The following is an 18,942-nucleotide window of genomic DNA, read 5'->3' as shown; positions in this document are numbered from 1 at the left end:
TTCACAGGCTCACACAACAAGCGTGAGTAAAAATAAGTGAAAAAATCTAATGTTTTACACGTGTTTACGTTTACTGTAGCCTGGAAAATCTTAAGGCAACATTAGCGGACGACTTTTGTTTCTCGTATACAATACTTTAGAAGCTCGACTAATGTGTGTAACTTGTAATCGGACAAAAATAACAGAGTAGACTCTGGTAGAGGGCTCATGAATACAGGCTACTGTTAACCAACTAACCCACATTTCTAAGGGTGAGATGATGAATTAGAAGAAAATTATATATATATATATTTTTTTTTTTCGGAAAACACTATTATTTTGCTCGTTATTATGTCGTTTGGTATGATAATAAAACACCAGTTCGGTCAGGTTTTTAAAATAAAATTTATTTTTACAAGTACAGCTTCTAGAACTTTTTCCACCGTCTCACCCTCACTTATCCTATTCATTTTATGAAGATTCTTATATATGTAAGGATCTTCAGATCTTTAAAAATGTATCCTTATACGAAATCTTTAATTGGGCTGCAATTTGAAAAATTTATAGACCTATAAATTCCCACTGTCATCTGTCTATCTGTTCTTTCTTAATCTTGAGAACGGTGTTAGATAGATGAAAGTCGAAACAAGAGAAGATTAGGGGGAGGATGTCCCGATTAACTATATAGGTACTAGACCGAAAGTTATCAAGCCACTACTGATTTGAGCATGGTGAACATATATTTTAAATGAAATAAATTAAAAATATGATTAAAAATTGCAGCCCGGCATTGTGAAGACGTCACAATAAATAATTGAGCGTTTTTATTTAATTATTTTACCAGCGTATTCTGTCACAATACCGAATTATTGGAAAATGTTAGAAGAGAGTGGTAAAAACTTTCCCTCGATATCTTCTTGTTTTAAGTTAAAAGAATACAGAAGCAATTCATTTTCTCATTTTGCTGTTGAAAAACATCTCGCATCGAATGATTTCTGCTGAATCATTCGATGCGAGAGTTTTCAGTCTCACAAAAAATATAAATGTGTTAGAAATTCATTTTAATGAGATTTCAGAAACATTCAGAGTACCGACATTATTATTATTTTCGGAGTAAAGAAAACACATATTTATTTATTTAAATTTAAACAAGATTACATAGTACGACACAGCGAATACAAATGAATATGATTAGTTTGAATAATAAAGAATACAGATTTTCAACGTAGTCGAATTTTTTCATGAAGTAACCTTTCATTATTTTCTGCCCTTCACGAGCTTTAAATATTTCTTTCTTAATGTATTTAAGATTAACGAAAAACTATTTGTTATAGGTCTATATGTAGAATCGCGTGTCATCGAGAAATTGTTACATTAATATTTTCCAATTTAGTGTCAATTAAGAAATTCATACCACGTCAGAGCATAATTATAGGCAAATGGCGCAACGATCGTATGCGGGATAATAAAGTGCATTACGAAAACTGGAGGCCCGAATAATTCATTTAACACCGACGATCACTTTTAGTACGAAACGATTGTTTCAAATCATTGTACAAAACATAAATATACGAGGGCTGTTCAAAAAGTATCGGACCTTTGGTCGGCAAAAATAAATTTATTGATTTTGAGGTACAAAACCCTAATCCCCTTCAAAGTAGTCTCCTTGGTAGTGTATACACTTCTCCCAGTGTTCCTGATATTGCTGGAAACACTGCTGGAACGCATCTTTTGGAATGGCCATCAGCCGGTCCGTCGCATTCCGCACGATGTCTTCTCTCGACTAAAATCGGATTCCTTTTAGCGGCATTTTCAGCTTGGGAAATAACCAAAAGTCACACGGAGCCATGTCGGGAGAGTACGGAGCGTGACGAACCACAGGAGTGTTGTGTTTGGCGACGAAAGCCCNAACATAACTATTAAAAAAAAATTCAGATAAAATTGGTTTTATCCTTATTTATTTATTTATTTATTTTCATTAATGTTAAACGAATTAAAATATAATGTAGAAAAAAAATAAACATTGTAAAATTGTGTTTAATAATTAATTAGTATTCTTTCTTCGTAATTTAATTCAGTTAATCCGATTAGTTTCTAGATGATTATTTTCTTTATCCCAAGTCCAATAGGCCAGCGGTCGCATTTATATGCATAAAATGCAAAATTTAAAGTTTATTTTTATTTCTAATTATTTAATTTATAAAGTATTTTAAAGTAAAATATCCACGCATTAATTAAAATTCGTTCAAATGGCCCTTAAGGCAATTGAAAAATACATTACGCCTAAATGTCGTCTTCACCGTTTAACTGAAGAATCAAACAGTAAAAGTACATTTACAGGCGCTAATTTTTAAATGATTAAAGTTTTTATAAAGATTATATTAAGTGTTATTTAAAAATTAAATAATAATTTAAATAATATTTTAAAGTAATTTTCGTATTATTTAAATTTTAAATACTCGAATTACAAGTTTAAAAACAGTTATATAAAACAGATATATATTTTTTTAATTCTGGAGAAATAAATTTTATTTGTAACTTGTATTTATTTAAAATTATTTAAAACAATTATAAAAATTAAATTTTTAATTAAATTGCTTTTAAAATTTAAATATATAATGAATATTTTAAAAAGTAATATAGAATTATCAGTTTTCTTGCTAAGTTTTTTGTAAAATATGAGAGGAAGACTGAAAGGAGAAGCTTTAGACAAAGAGTTATCTAATGTTGTTGGAGATAGGTAGAGCTTTTAGACTTAATAGATCACTCTAGGAAAGAAATGAAGATGGAATATCCGGTAACACATACAGTGCAGAAAATCTACCTCGGAACAATTACGATTTACAACTGGAAATACGAGCAATTCTTCAGCAAACTGCTGATTGCGCCTGACTCTATACGTTTTTTGGTCTGATTTGTCGGTTCGAAGCTTTATTTTCATCTTTTTTCTTTTATTTTAATCCTGTACTATATCTAAAGGGGCAATCTTATATTAGTTTTCTTAAAGTAATATTACTGTGGAAGTAAAAAAAGAGATATTGTTCAAATGTCATCTGCTGAATACAAACGACTGGCGTTTTGTGTCCAGATGAAACAATATATATTTGAGTATTAGAGATGAAGCTTATGCGAGGCCCAACAATCGGAGAGGTGACGTGCTGGGGGTAAGAATGGTGCAAGACGTCTGATGTGGCGTGAAATAGGCTATTTCTGCAGATGGCAGGGTCCACTGGACTGGTAAGATTGATGGTAGGTGCCTCCATTATTCCAGAACAGTGTCCCCGCACTCCAGGCATCCCAATGTGCTCCCTTCTCTTTCTTAGTGACCAGGTTTTCCCCCGTAGGACCCCTGAAAGTAAATTGTTCCGGTGATACTGGGCTAGTGTAGTTAATGGGCTCTGATCACTGTTTTTGATGAAATGTGGGAGTTGGTCATGTCTGTTTGGTATTCATAACATCAAAGATATTACAAAGAGTCATTTGACTTGGAAAGGATCTTTTCCTCCACCGAAACTTCTCCCAAATTGATGATCATTATGTTTCTTCTCCTGCGCTTCTTTTTTTCTGAATTTTAATTTTTCCACCGTCGAATACGTTTACTATAATCTTTTACTCGTTTTATTTTTACTAATTAGTTTATAAAATTATAAATTAAAACGAATTTAATAATTAAACTTCTTATTTTTATTAAATATCAAGCGTAGAAATCGATAAGATATTAAAAATATTCAATCCTTTTTCAATAAAAAGACACTCAAAAATGAAAGCAGTATATCAAAAAAAGAAGAAGAAGAAGAAGAAGGGGAAAAAAGATTTACTAAATGTTTAAAAATTGAAAAATTATGTTTCTAAACTTTTATTACAGATAAAAACATCTAATATAAGTGGAAAAATTCGGTTTTTAATCTTATAGTGCAGCTTCATCTGATGGAATTGGCCGAATTTCAAGCCTCAATGGTTAACTGTTATTTTTATTGGAAACAAACTCTTAAAAGGAAAACTTTTAAAATTTATCCTTTGAGAATGTTACAATATGTCACAAGTCGTTTATGTCACACATTGAATGATGCTATATTAAAATCAGATCAACCCTACAGCAAATATAATTCTCCGTTACGGATTTTTAAATAACTTTACCTTATTTAGATTAATAGATTTGAATTTTTATATATTTCTTCTTTGCGCGAATTCTCTCGTTTACGAGCGCCTTCCTGAATGTAATTTCCGTAAATCAGGTCCACACATTAAGTAAACATTTTACACATCCTTTTATATCATAAAGGTTAGTTAATTTTAATATTTTTTATCGTCGACTCTTTCGTTTAAAAAATAGCTTCTGCCTTTGTTTACATCGTAAGAGAAAACCGCAAATTAATATAAATTTTTGAAAACTCCGCATGAAATGTTCCGAAATGTTATGGCACTGTCCAGTTACTGTTCTCACTTATTTTAAAGTCCTTTTATGTTCCGAGGCCTGGAATTAAATTCGAAACAACGTCGGAAGAAAGACTTAAATACAAACAATGGTAAATTTAACAAATCTGTAACGAGTAAGCGTACAAACGAAAATTATTATATATATAGCAGATTCCATTATGATTTTATCTTCTAATAAAATCATCGGTGGAATTTATGTCGTACACAGCCGTTTCATCAGGAAATTCCAGACTTCTGGTCTTAGTCAATCAGACAATATCATCTGTAAGAGCACGTGACCAATTCAAACAAGTTGAATGTGCCCTGCCTGTAGCCAAGACAGCACTCGTAGCCCAGCTCCGTCGCCAGTAAAGTTTCTCTTTGACGTAGGAAACAATTTATAAATAGATATAAAAAGTTGTGTTAAAAGTTTGTATAGATTTGTGGAAAATTCCATTCCAAAGGTTTTGTTTCGCTGCCCTTCGAGCTGATCAATAAATCTTTTCACCTTTTCCGTTCTGTATAATTTTTCTTTCTCGTTCTACAAGAGCTAATTTTTTTTTTTTTGGCTAATTCATTAAATTGATAACCATTCCATTAAAATACAAGTACATATCTTAATAACGGTAATAAATTTTATATTAATTTTTGAAGCATTTTGAATTATTTCAATTTATCTGTTTAAATTTCTGTTTTTTTTTTTTCCTGTTGTATGACTCATTCGAATCATTGGAATATTAGTTTTAACGTTTTTTTTGTTTTAATTTATCGATCTGTTTAATTAGTAAATGAGGAATTCCATTTACAGAAAAAAGTTAATATCTTAGAAATTCTCAAGAATTTTCTAAGTTTATATTGAAAAAATATTAATTTGAAGATTTCTGATCTATTTCTTAATACTTTTTACAACGATTATCCTACATATCACCCCCAAAACTGGAATTTTGTGATTTCGTATTGCTGTGATATTAGGTGATTCCTTGCTAAAATTAATCACAAGTTAAAATAATATTTATAAACTTGTCTTTCAATAGATTACATTAATCTGTTTCTGTTGTGTTTGTTTTCCAAAATGTTATGTAATATATTTTGGAAAACGTAATTACAAAATAATAACGTAAGTATGTATAATTTGGAAAATTTTAAAGTGAAAATTTGCTCCGTATTCTATATATTTTACTGTATCTTTTTAATGAAGTTTTATTTTTATTCGTATACAAAAAAACCTGTGTAAACCGAACTCGCATGGTACCGAATTTTTTTTCGGTTTGGCAGGTTTCCGCTTTAAACAGGTTTTTTAAATACCAAAAATCGTTGCGTTCCAAAGCATTTTTTTCCGTTTACACGAGTTTCCGTTTTGAACAGGTTTTATTGTACTGTATACTACAAAGATCGGGTGGTATTGTTTACGACTTAAATTGCGTTCTATACAGATTATGTAATGTTCATTACTGCATTTTTATTGGTAAAAATAAAAGCCGTATAGAATACAACCTATCTAAAACAAAAACCTACAAATATTCGGTACGGTAAGAGTCCGGTTTACACAGGTTTCACTGTACTTAACTAATGTAATGATCAAAGGCAAGAAATAATCAAAATGTTGATGTCTGTATTATAGAGACAATGATGTCATAGAGCAGGGGTGGCGAACCTATGGCACGCGTGCCCAAAGTGGCACGTAAGGAGAAATCATTTGGCACGTAATGTATCATACGATTTCTGTCTTTTTCAATCATCTTTTCGGTTTATCACCTAATCATCCTTTTTTCAATCAGCTTTTTTACATTTATTCTAATTAAAACGTATTTGTTTAATTTTTTTAAATATCGTTATTCGAAGTCTGAAACTTTGGCACGCATAAACATCTTTAAAGCTAAGTATGCTTACAATATGGCACGCGAACACAAAAAGGTTTGCCATCCCTGTCATAGAGCAAAGGTTCTGAAAATGTTGGGAAGATTTAAGTTAATGATACACAAATCTTAAAAATTTATCAGTACAGTAAAGCCTGTTTAAAGCGGAAACCCGTCAAACCGGAAAAAATATTCGGTACCATGAGAGTCCGGTTTACACAGGTTTTTACTGTATATGAATCAAAATAAACCTTCATTACGAAATTTAATTAGGATATTTATTTATCTCATTCTAATTTATTAATTTCAATATATAAAGGAAGTATCATTAATTAAGGAAATTAATCAGATACAATTAAGACATCTTACCATCGAATATTATAGAAATAAATATATTTTTAGAATCGTATTATAGTCGTAAATAGATTATAAACATTTTTATTTTGCTTAGTTAATATCGCAATGTACGAAAATAAAATCAATTTTTGAGTAAGTCACTATTTTTGTATCATTCTCAAAACAAAGTAACAAATCGAATTCGCTTTCGATCGAATTACGTTTTATTTCTAATGCTTCTACGCGACTTAACGTAATAACAAAAGTACGAAATATATTTTACTATTAAATCATCTAAAAATTAAGTTTTAAATATTCTTTCATTTCGAATTTTAGATAACAGATGGCATTAGCTGCACGGGAGTACCGAAAACACTGGAGTCCTGCATACTAATTGTTCCCCGGACATTTTTGAGCTGTATTTTATGGAATCGGATGGATTATATTTTGTCCTAAAATAGCTAGAAAATACGCTATTAAGTGATTGAAGTCATTTAATAGTCGAAGGGTGGCATACATAAACGAAAATAATTACTTAAATATATACAATATTAGATTTTTGGAAAAATTAGATGTATAAATATCTAATTTAAATAATTGCTTAAAACTTTTACTGACAAATTAATTTTCTAAAAAGTAATGCAAAATATGATTCAGAAGGTTGGTCTCAAACGTCGGGAACGTATAGAGGGGTTGAATTGGAGCAACTTTTGAATTAGAACCTGTGTTGGCCGGCCTAAGCTTAATCCCGAGTCAATACAAGCCGTCTAATGTAAAATTCTTTTGTGATCATATCAAAAGCCTCGTTTACCAGACAACCGCAAACACTGTTAGCCAGAATTCTTTAGCAGTTGACGTAGTCCGAGAGATGCCTAGGATAGAAGGTGCGCCAGAGTTTCCTTTGAAGTTGCAATGCCTACATTGAGTGTGGAAATAGCCAAATTCGAACAGCACATTTTGTATGTACTCATTGTTTCGTTATTAAACTTTCATTCGTTGGCATGTTTTATGCATGTCGTACTGTCCGCGGTATAGTTTATTATATTTGATGGATTGTACTGATTGAGGATTACGTCAGCAAACATAGGTTCATACTCAACATAGGTTCATATCAAGTTGCTCTATTTCAACCCCTCTATAAGCTTTTGACGTTTAATATTTCTCTTCTGAATAATTCTGTAGATGCAAACACTTTTTGTATACTTTTAGAAGATTAATTTGATGTAAATATTATATATATATATATATATATAGGCTATATATATAAAAGGTAAGTGATGGAACTATTGCCATGTCAATCTTTATAGAATTTACCTGGTGCCATTTTATGGAATTTTCATAAACTTTTTGAGGACAATGAACTTTGGTTTTCGGTAACGTGGAAAAATAATTAGATACTTTATTCATTTCGAAACATAAAAAAACAGTTCATTTTTTACAGTAATTTTGTGCCATATTAAAAGCGTACGAAGTTAATAGCCTACTTCCCTTTTAAAATAAAAATTTTTAACCATTAACCAATGAGAAATGCAGTTTTAGTGCCAATGAAAATGAAATAATTGCTTATTGAAAATCATTACAAACTTTTTCTTTTTTCGAAAATGAAAGAATAAATTGTTTTAAGACACAAAAAATCGATTATTTTACAAATGATAATGGAGAAAAATATCCTTTTCTTTACGTTTACATTACTTTAGGCATTTGACTAATGAACAAGTTCTTCAATATAACCAACTGCAGTTATTATGACCAAGGGTGAACATATAAACATTCTGGGAGATTTTTCAAAAAGTAGGCTACTCATTAAGTTAAATTTCGATAGACCTACTGCAATCATCATTTAAAAATCTGAGTATCAACCCGTCAAGCAATCGAAATTATCTGTTAATAAGACACGAGAACAAATGCCACCTCGCTCGAGTGAAATAAGACGCATTTTTCAAACTACATAATTTCCAGAAAATGGCGGCACCACACCGTTCTTTGCACTTTTACAATAAATTAGTTAAATATTTAGTTAAAAAATGTATGATTGTGTTCATTATTATACGCTTATAGCCTGCGTGATAAAGTTCGAACAAAGTTACTCCCATTCGGGTCATTGGTATAAAGCAATCGATATTCTGTACTACATCAGTATCGAAGTACACGTACCGAACATCATAGACGATAAATTGTAACCTTTAAGTAATATTATCGTATTCGTGCGATAATACATTTTGTTATATTTTAATTCTTCAATTAATTGAGTTATTATAATTGATAACGAGGATTATATTGAAAGCAAAAGTACTCTCACATCATTTCCTATCTGGCTATTCGTACGAATCTACTAGCTACTAATAAAATTATATAAACTAATTGCAGATTTAATGATATAATTTATTTGATTAAACGTAATTTACACAGTTGAAATATTTTTGTTACTATCGTAAATTTTCATTAACGTATTTTTCTTTCGGATTTGGTTTTCCTTCCTCCGAGGCCTCATCAAAAAGTTGGCTTTATTGTCTTCCTCAATTCGGTTTTATTAGGAACGGCTTTGATGTGCAACAGAATGGTCATCATAAATGAGATGGGAAATTTGACCCGAATTACTCGAGAAAATTGCCTCTGAGGAAGATTCGAATCCGGATCCCTCCGGATCCGAATTTCCTGAATAATTCTATATTTAAATTCCTCTTTAAATAACGAAGTGTGTGTAATCGTAACAATGGTGTTCCCGTATGATAAGTTGTCTACGGCAAATCTGTACCTTACTACCGACAGCCAAACAAGCAAAAAGAGAATAAGAAGCAATCAAGTGTCAAATTTTATATTTTATTTATTTGTTAGAATCGATAGTGATTGGAGATGCGATGGCGTGAGAAGTGAGAAATTTAGTAAGACGTGACAGTAAAAATCATGGTACAAAAATCGAAATGGAAGTAATGATTTCTGTTTGTACTTTGTACGAAAATAATTTCTTTAAATCTTGTTTTATTAGAAGAAAAGTAAATAAATAAACAAGACTAGAACTGAAGGCCTATTGCCGAAATATGAATCTTTATATGAATTTTATTATTTTTTTAAAATTTATTTTGTAAATACTATATAATTATAACGGAGTTTTATGTTGTTTAAAAAAAAGTCATTTAATTTTTCGTTCGGCAGAAACTTTTAGTACATGAACATTATTTAGTTTATTAAAATGAAAATTTAACCCACAGATGGCCGAGTGGATGAAAACTCTGAACACAGGCACGTGAAGAAAATCCTAAAAACTCCGTGTCCAATACCTAAATAGGGGACAATTTCTCATAGAAACTCCTCTCGGGAGGCATTCCCCCAGGCAGATTGCCCACGCGTTGCCTTGCCGTCTCCCATCAGTCCAAATCTGAAATTTAAATTTTATTTATTTTTAAAACTTTTTTTGCCCTTTTAAAATAAATAGTTAATTAATTAGTTGTATTTAATCTATTAAAAACTAACTAAATAGCATTTTTACGTATGCTTATCTTGTAAAATAAGGTTAATTAATTCTTTAGCATACCAGAATTGTGTTGCATAGGCTATTACTTATTATAAAATATGTAGTTTTGACAGTATTTATTTACTTTTCACTTCTAAAAGTTTAAAAAAGTATTTTTTTTTAAACCGAAACATTGTGCTCTTTATATTTCGTATTAAACCGAAAGGCAGAAATGTAGCTACACTACACTCTTGCTAATCCGGCCCTTGATAATCGGATCTTTCAATTATTCCGCTTACCCCCCTCCAAATATCTTTTTCTTATTCATGATTATTATTTTTTAAAATACATAAACTGTAACATTAATAATAATAATAATAATAAATAAATAAAATTAAACTCGCAATTAAATCCATGTGCATAATTTAACAATGACAAAAGACAACAGCAAGAATAATCAGTACGGGCCATGTGGTTTATTGCCTTTAGTCCCATACACTCAGTAATCCGGCATTCCTCCGAGCAAGGAATTGCCGGATTAGCAAGATTCTACCGTATTTATAACAGATGCAATAGGTATTAAACACTATCCAGCGGAAATAATCTTTAATAGGTTAAAGATAAAATAATTTATTTAATAAATAAAAACACGTTTAAAAAATTTATCTTTCGATTATATAAAATCGAAATACAGTGTCTATGAGGTTTTATCGACTTTTTAAAAATAAATTTTATTTTCTACATTGTAAGTACAAAAAACCGACAATAGTGGTGCCTTGTTGTCCTATCGATTCTTTTCGTTCTTTGTGACGTTAGTAATGACTGTCAGCTTAAAAATAGCTAAATGTTATTGTAAATACAGCGGATCCGAGTAATTATTTATAAGCTGCTAACATTAATCAAATTTAAATATTCTCGCAGATTTACTCTTATACTTTATATACTCGGTAACTTATCTAATATAAATTAGGTTGCGGTGCATTTACTCGTAGCCAAAAGCACATTTCGTCTATTAAAAATACATCTAATCGTATGTGTTTTTCAAGTTTATCAATAATTTAATTAATGAGTATTTAACTGTATTTTATTACGTTTTAATAAGTGTGTTTACTTTCGCTAGGGCGTCATTTTGTCCCAAAATTGTGCCGGGCCAAATAAACGCGTTTATGTGCACTGTGCTTATAAGTAATTTATTATTATGTAATTTAGAAGTATGAAGTACTAGTGTAGGTTTAATTTACTAAATACAATAGCGGTTTATGTTCCTTCGAGGCACTAGGCGCAATTTTGTTATAAGGGCCTTTGTGTAAGTGTTGTTTTTTTCTATTTTAAAAATACAATAAATTCTCGAAATACTGTAATAATATGTTTTATTTTTTCTTCTTTATAATATACACTTTTTAAACGTTTACTAAATTTTTAGAGACATATTTGTTTTGCTACGTAATTTTTGAGGCCTCCTGGAGACGACGAGGCCTCAAAAATAAGGTTTCCACATATGGAAATCTTAGGTGCAAGAGACCTTGATTAACTATCTGATGCAAAGTCACGTTATTTCAATTCAAAACTCTCTCCGAAAGAATTTAGATGATCGGCACGACTCTATTGTTAAAGGAAAAGTATGATGTACAGGGGCAAGCCACTACTGATTTCAGGTGGAAAGCATATATTTTAAATTAAATACATTAAAAATATGATTAAAAATTGCAGCCCGGCATTGTGACCATGTGACAATACTGTAAATAATTTCTCGTTTTAAAATAACAAATTTCTCCTAAGAAACGGATTTATATGATAAAAATTTATTACTGACATTATTTATTTTATAATTAATATACTCGCGAATTTACGAAGAGATTAATTTATAAAAATTTTTCAGGATATATATAAAGGTTTTTATTTATTTCTTTTTATTATTATTTTTTTAAATCAGCAAAAATTATAACCTGTATAATTAATATCTCCGCTTTGGATACTTGATACGTTTTTAGTAAAATAATTCCCGAAAGATTGCTTTTTTTTTTTTTTTTGCAAGAATTGAAGAAAAGATTGCTTTTGTTTCTTTAACTACAAATGCTCTTAACAACACTTCATTTACTAATTTCTAAATATTTCATATACCGTGTATATATATTATTATTATTATTTATATTATTATATTATATTATATATATTATATTATTATTATTTTTTGTTCAAGGAAGATTTAAAAAATACCTACGATTAATCATTAATATGAAATCTTCTCATTCTTCTAAATTATTTCCATTAATATTTGCTTCGGGGGGAAAAATGCAGTATCATTATAACTAATGGCACTCGTAACTTAATGAAGCGTCACGCTCCTGGAAATCATCCTAATCACACTCAAATTAGATTTATCACGGGATAATTAAAAGCATATATGCGCATATATTAATTAAATGCTTCATTACATTCCATAACAAATTATAAAACATTATCAAGGAGTATTATTTAATGAAATTTTATATTTTGGTTTTAAAGGATCAACAATAAATTTATTTAATAATTTACACATTATTTTAATAAGAACAATACGGATAAAATTAAACAGGTTTCTTCATATAGCCTGAATATGTTACTATATTTTCTTTCTTCAACGTTAAAATGACGCCAATTGAAACCATTACTCCACCCATTAAAGTATATATATTTGGTAAATCGTACTTCCATATAATGTCCCAAATAACAGTAGTTACTATGGCAAATATATTACATATAAGACAAACATTTCCAGTTTCGTAGTTTTGAAGGGCACTAATATCAAATATATTGACAAAACCTCCTAAAAAGAATTGCATCACCGGCAGCCATTCATCGATGCCACAATATAGTAAATGGTAATTCGTTAAAGCGGGTAACATTATCGAACAGATCATCAAACCGATAATACCGTTATAGAAAACAATTACCGAGTAATGGGTGCGTAATAAAGCGGGCATACGTACAAAACAGTTCGATATAGCGTTAGTCGTTACTCCACACAGCACCGTTAGCATTCCCCAAAGGTAAAAATAATCATAATCGACGGTCCTGTCTTCAAATATTATTGGGAATTTAATTATCAGTAAAATTCCTCCCAAACCGAGTGCTAGAGTAGCTACGTGCGTGGAAGAATAGGGATCCTTAATGACGATTCTGACAAAAACTGACGTCATTATAGGCGTACATCCGCATACGATAGTATTCTGAAGTAGAGGAATATATAATAGAGCCGAGAATATAAACAGGAAGGCGAAGAATTTGGCGACGGAATGTATTACGATTAAAATCATAGTTTCGTATTCGTAGACGAAATTACTTTTTGTGTACATCATAATGGGAAGGGAATGGAATGCCATTCCGGAAAAAAACTGCACGGTAGACTGTACGGACGAGACATAATTCAATCTCTGACGGATTATGAACACAGTAGCAAAACTTATGCCGGCCACTCCCGAAAATACAAGACACAATGCGCGTTTTATTATCTGTTTACTGGTGTCTCGTTTCACTTCCGATATTATCTTATACACTTCGGAGTCGTCCCGATTCTCTAGGGTTAGATGAACAAAGTCTGTCTCACTTACAACTCTCGATCGAATTTCGTCGACTATACTGCTTCGTCTGTCCATATTTAAGTAATTAATTATTACTAATTTACGAAATATAAATAAATATAGTCTACAGAACAAATAGAACTGGAAGATTTCGTTCGAATTTTATTTTAAATAATTCGAATGTTTTAATATTTTGAATTATTAACTGTAATTCGTTCTATAGGCCTACATGCAATTTTAGTATTGACTAGCTGACCCCGCCACGCGTTGTTGTGGCTCAAAATGTATCTATTATAAATGTATAACACTTCCCCCGTGGGGGGAAAATTTTTCGAAAAATTTCTTCTTAGTGTACATTCTCTTGACGTACCCTATTAAAACGCAATCAAAAACGCAAAAAACCGCATCTAAAATAGTATAAATAGAAGCAGAGTTCTTTACGGTAAGCCTTAATCCTAAGTATCTCCCTTCAGTGGAGGGAATTTCGACACGTATATTATATAAAAACACGTGCGTATTCGAATGCAGCGTTGTGTCAAAATTTCAAAGGAATCGGTAGGAACAAACGAACATTACATTTTTATTTATATACTGTAAATAGATAGAAGATGATCTGCTTTAGTTCATTTTCACAGAAAGCATAATGCCTCACAGAAAAGCAAACTTATAGCGTCGTACTCGTAGCGCCATCTGTTGGACGTAAAAGCCTTAACCTAGATTTTATATTTTAATTTTTATGAATGTTTAACGGAATAATATACAGCCTATGTTCACCCTGAGATTTCATTCTAAATATTGGTGAAAGAATTTTTGAAATCAGATGAGTAGTTTCTGAGATTACCTGCTGCAAACAAACTTACTTATATACATACAAACATTACCTCTTTATAATACTGTATTAGTATAGAGTATAGATGTAAGGAAACACACATTTATATTAATACTGTATATTTCATTTTGGTAGGGGAGACCGGCGCTAATTGTTACAATTTCAGCTTTATTTATTTATTTTTTAAATAATTTCTTAAAAATAATTTTCCTACTGCATCTGAAATATTGAAATTGAAATATTTAGCAATGAACCTGTACTTCTTTGGGTTCTGTATATATATATCTGTGTGTGCGTGTGTATATCAACTTACCCCGCTATGGAATATGTTATTAGAGTCGGGTAAAATTGTTATATAAAATTTAGAAATGTAGGCAAAGTATTATTGGATGGTAAATATTACCATAAATTTGTTTAAAATCCATAAAATCAAGTAATTGATTCGTTTACCTTTTAGCATTTATAAAGAATTATAAAGGGACGGGCAAGCGATTACGATGAATTTTTAAGAGATTCTTCTAGTTTGGGGTTGGTAAAGGAAAGTGAGCCGAAATAGCAAGGGTTCTTTCTCATCGTCTTCTGTTCTGAAGGTAATTAGGCTACTTTTGGTTAAGTTTCACGTGTGATTTTGTCTCGAAGGTCTGAAAATATGTTACAGTTATTGTACATGTTTATGTTACTACTTAGATTTAATTGTTACCGATCAATCTGTTTGCATAGTTTACGGGCAAAGATAAAAGGACCTTCGGGGCTATACGTTGTTACACTGTAACAACTTAAGAACACTCCACACTTTTGACATGTTATTGTTCTCGACTTTCCGTTTAAAGAATGGTACGAACATAAGAGGAAAACTCACAAAAGTCAATACATGAAGACGTACACAAGAAATCGGCAAAGGACGTTAAGGAAAGAAAATTATTTCAGAACATCTGCAGATCACCACATTCCAACGATGCCTTACATAGTGTTTTCTCTCCCTTAGAAGTTTAGAATAGAATTAAGATTTTCCTACAGCCCTATTTACCAAACTTATTAATTTATTTTCTTTGATTAAGTATTAGAAAAACATTCAACCGAATTTTAACCGCTTTTAATATCAAATCAGATTTATTGTCAAATTCCGACATAAATAAATAATATTCTCCTAAATAAACAAAGGATTTAGGGGAGACCGGGGCAAGATCGGCATGTTAAACTTTACTTAAATTTTGTGTAATAAATACTGCTGTAAACTGAAAAAAAAAGCTTTGCATATTGTCTATTGGAATGTTACCTTACTATAGAACTGGTTAAAATCAGTTTGGAAATAAAAATAATTAAAATAATTACAACTTTACAAGAAGAGAGAAATTGACGAAGTTGCCCCGGGTATAGGGGCAAGATCGGCAACTTCTCTCTTTTTGTAAAGTTGTAATTATTTTAATTCTTTTTATTAAAGTTGCCCCTGGTATAGGGGCAACAGTAATGGAGCAAGATAGGCACGTATATAAAATTATGTTATTAACAATGTATAAGTTAGAATTCACTATTAAAACAAAGAAATACAAATCCAACACCCATTTAATATTATTACAACGAAATGCAAGTTCAAAGACATATATACATGAATAACAAATGCAAACATGTTTTCATTTATCATCTGTTTGATTTTTATCCTTTGCTTCTAATGTGGCTTTATGTTGCCGATCTTACCCCGCTAGTCATGATTTCGAAACATTAAGTACAACCCTGAGAACAGAATGCCAAGCCACGATCTGGCCACGTGAATAAGTTGAAGTTACATCCTTCTAACAGGAAAAGTAACTTTCGTTATCATGGAATTATAACAAAACCTGCCAATTCAATATAAATGGAAAAAAAATATTATATGGAATTGAACGAAAATGAAAATTTGCTTGATAATTCAACTACGCTTGTTGGAGAACAATAAAAACACAACACTCAACAAGCCACCAATAAAACTCAACTGCCTAACCTATAACCAAAGTTTCCTTTTAATTTGTTTTTAAAAAAAAGCGCTTGACAAACTTGCCCCGCATGCCGAAGTTGCCCCGGTCTCCCCTAATAAAATTTATTCAAGTCAAACAATTCGCGCATGGTTTATCTACTGTAAAATAACGAGTGACGGCAAATAAAAACCAAATTGGCAACAATAAAATTTGTTTAAAATTATTTTAAATGTCGAGAATATGTTTAAAGATTTGATATAAACAAAGCAATTTAGACTTTCGTCAACCTTAAATACGTGGTTATCCGGTTCAATACTTGGGGTCCATTACTAGTTAGGTTCTTATATCTTGCACAATCGAGTATTATCTGATAACGGGCTGTACTGTACATTATATAACCTTATATAAAATACCTCGAAAATCCACGCTTGTATCTTAATTGGCACTTGAAGAATTTGACAGGATCAATTATCAATTGAATTCGATGCAAATCGAATGAGTGTGGAAAGTATTGATAACTTTCTTTTCTGAATATCAATACCCCCGATTTTATTTANCTATGGTCAAAGACATCTTTCTATTTAATTTGATCAAAATTCAGCAAAGAAATTTTTTTAATATATAATTCTTGAACAAAAATTACTTTTAATAAAGCAAATTCCAAGATTTTTGTTGACACTCAAATAAAATTTGAGCTGGATTGCTTTTCCTTTATAAATGCTATCGTACTTCCAGAAGGACATTCTAAATCCTGCTTCACTTGCATCAAAGAGGAAGCTGAAGAGCACCGATAATAAAACTCTAATAATCCTGGAGTATATTAAGTATTTTATTATATAAACCGTCGAAGATATTCACAATTTTCTCATTTAAAATATCTTTGATAAAAAGAAGAAAAAAAAATCTTACATGAAAAATTATCATTACAGCAATTCATTTCTTGGAGAATTCTTAAATATTCAATGATACGAAAGAGAAACCGCAAAAGAAAAAAAAAGAAGAGCTTGAAGTATCGAAATAAAGTAAAAAATATATATTCACAGAAAGAAGTTCCCTGTTTGTATTGATTCATAAGAAATGTGAAAGAGATATATTGTCTACAAGATAAATGGAAGGCAGATGACACTTTTTAACTTTGTAGAACACGGAAATTCTGATTGTTTTATTTGTTCGTGGCTCCAGAAAAGACTTTTATAAACTTTACATTAAAGACTATTATAGATATATAAATTCATTTATATAATATTAATATTCTCTTTCATTCTCCTTCTGAAAAGTTTATTTCATAAATGATTATTTTACAAAAATTGCATTCTTAACTTATCGGGAAAAGGCACTTTTGTATCAGTTCTAATTAACTAAAAGTTAAATAACGTGTGCATAAATATCTGCTACTTAAACGAAATATGCTAATTTTGATGGATGACGAACAACCAAAAAATATTCGATTTTTTTTTAATATAACGTACAGAATATTGGCGATAAGTAAATAATCATTTATAAAGTTTGCTCTCTTTATGTCATTGTTCAGATATTGAATAAAATATTTTATCTATTTTGGTTGGCAATACAAATGCCATCAACCCAGTTTCTCTTTGTGTGAATTTGTTTCATGTCATATTATTGTAATTAAACTCGAAAAATCTCTATTTTCTTTTATTCTAAATTTAAATTAATTAAATGAATTTTACCGAAATACTGTAATCTTTTTTACCTTTTTTTATTTTACAATAAATAAGATTGTTTCGCCCTTGTTTCCCTTCTAGACTAAGTAACTGTAAATCCAACTTCACCGCATGGAATGATGTAAGAGGAGCAAGTTTATTACAGGCGTCGTTGCGAGTAAATAAACTTTATTTTATTTTATTGATTTGAAGAAAGAAAGGAAAAACTTCCCGAAACTTTTAAAATGATAAATTTTTTTCCTTTCAATATTTATCTAATGTATAATTATAATTCCAGTTTCACATTGACAGATAAAAATTCCATTTTTCGTACGTATCATATTTCATGTCTCTTTTGTAACTAGAAATAAATCAAAATCTTTAAAAAATAATTCAGCTCTGTCATATTGATTTTCAAATATATATATAAAAAGATACTTTTATTGTTTAAAGCAGGGCCTCGTGTTCTCTTAGAGGACAGTCTCTGCTTTGTTTACGTGTGTCGAGTCACTTATGTGTTTGAGGACACATTTAAATAAATAAAGCGAAGTTAAAAATTGTAATGTATTTTTTTAAATAATAAAATTTGATTTAAAAAAATTAATTTTTTTTTCTTCACAGAAGAAATCCAATGAAATAAATACTCTGCAACAATTCTGTTTATAGCAACACGACACTTGGGCGTCCTGCCTCCAAGGAGGAATTTCTATGGAAAACTGGACCTTATTTAGGTGTTACTAACGTAAAGAAAAATCCGGAAAACTCCACGTGACCCACCCGTTGGCCAGGCGCGAACATACGATAAAGACCAGTGTTCAAAAGTGGGTAACAATTTGTTTAGGCTTTCGTATATATGAGACACGAGCCAAGCGGCCTTGCTGGTCCTCCAGTGATAAAGA

The 18,942-nt window shown here is 30.5% G+C and overlaps 1 long non-coding RNA gene across 1 annotated transcript in view; it reads left to right on the top strand.

The window, feature by feature from the left end:
• Window positions 1-18,272, top strand: part of LOC111637421 — a 53,039-nt gene extending 34,767 nt beyond the window's left edge. Inside the window, exon 5 of the long non-coding RNA XR_002758694.1 lies at window positions 18,146-18,272. This is a non-coding gene — a long non-coding RNA (uncharacterized LOC111637421). The remainder of the gene's footprint in view (window positions 1-18,145) is intronic.
• Window positions 18,273-18,942: the final 670 nt, after the last annotated feature.

This window comes from Centruroides sculpturatus, unplaced genomic scaffold (genome assembly GCF_000671375.1).
Source record: "Centruroides sculpturatus isolate CEXI.00-Female unplaced genomic scaffold, Cexi_2.0 scaffold172, whole genome shotgun sequence".
NCBI lineage: Eukaryota > Metazoa > Arthropoda > Arachnida > Scorpiones > Buthidae > Centruroides > Centruroides sculpturatus.
This window is presented reverse-complemented; position numbering and strand designations above follow the sequence as displayed.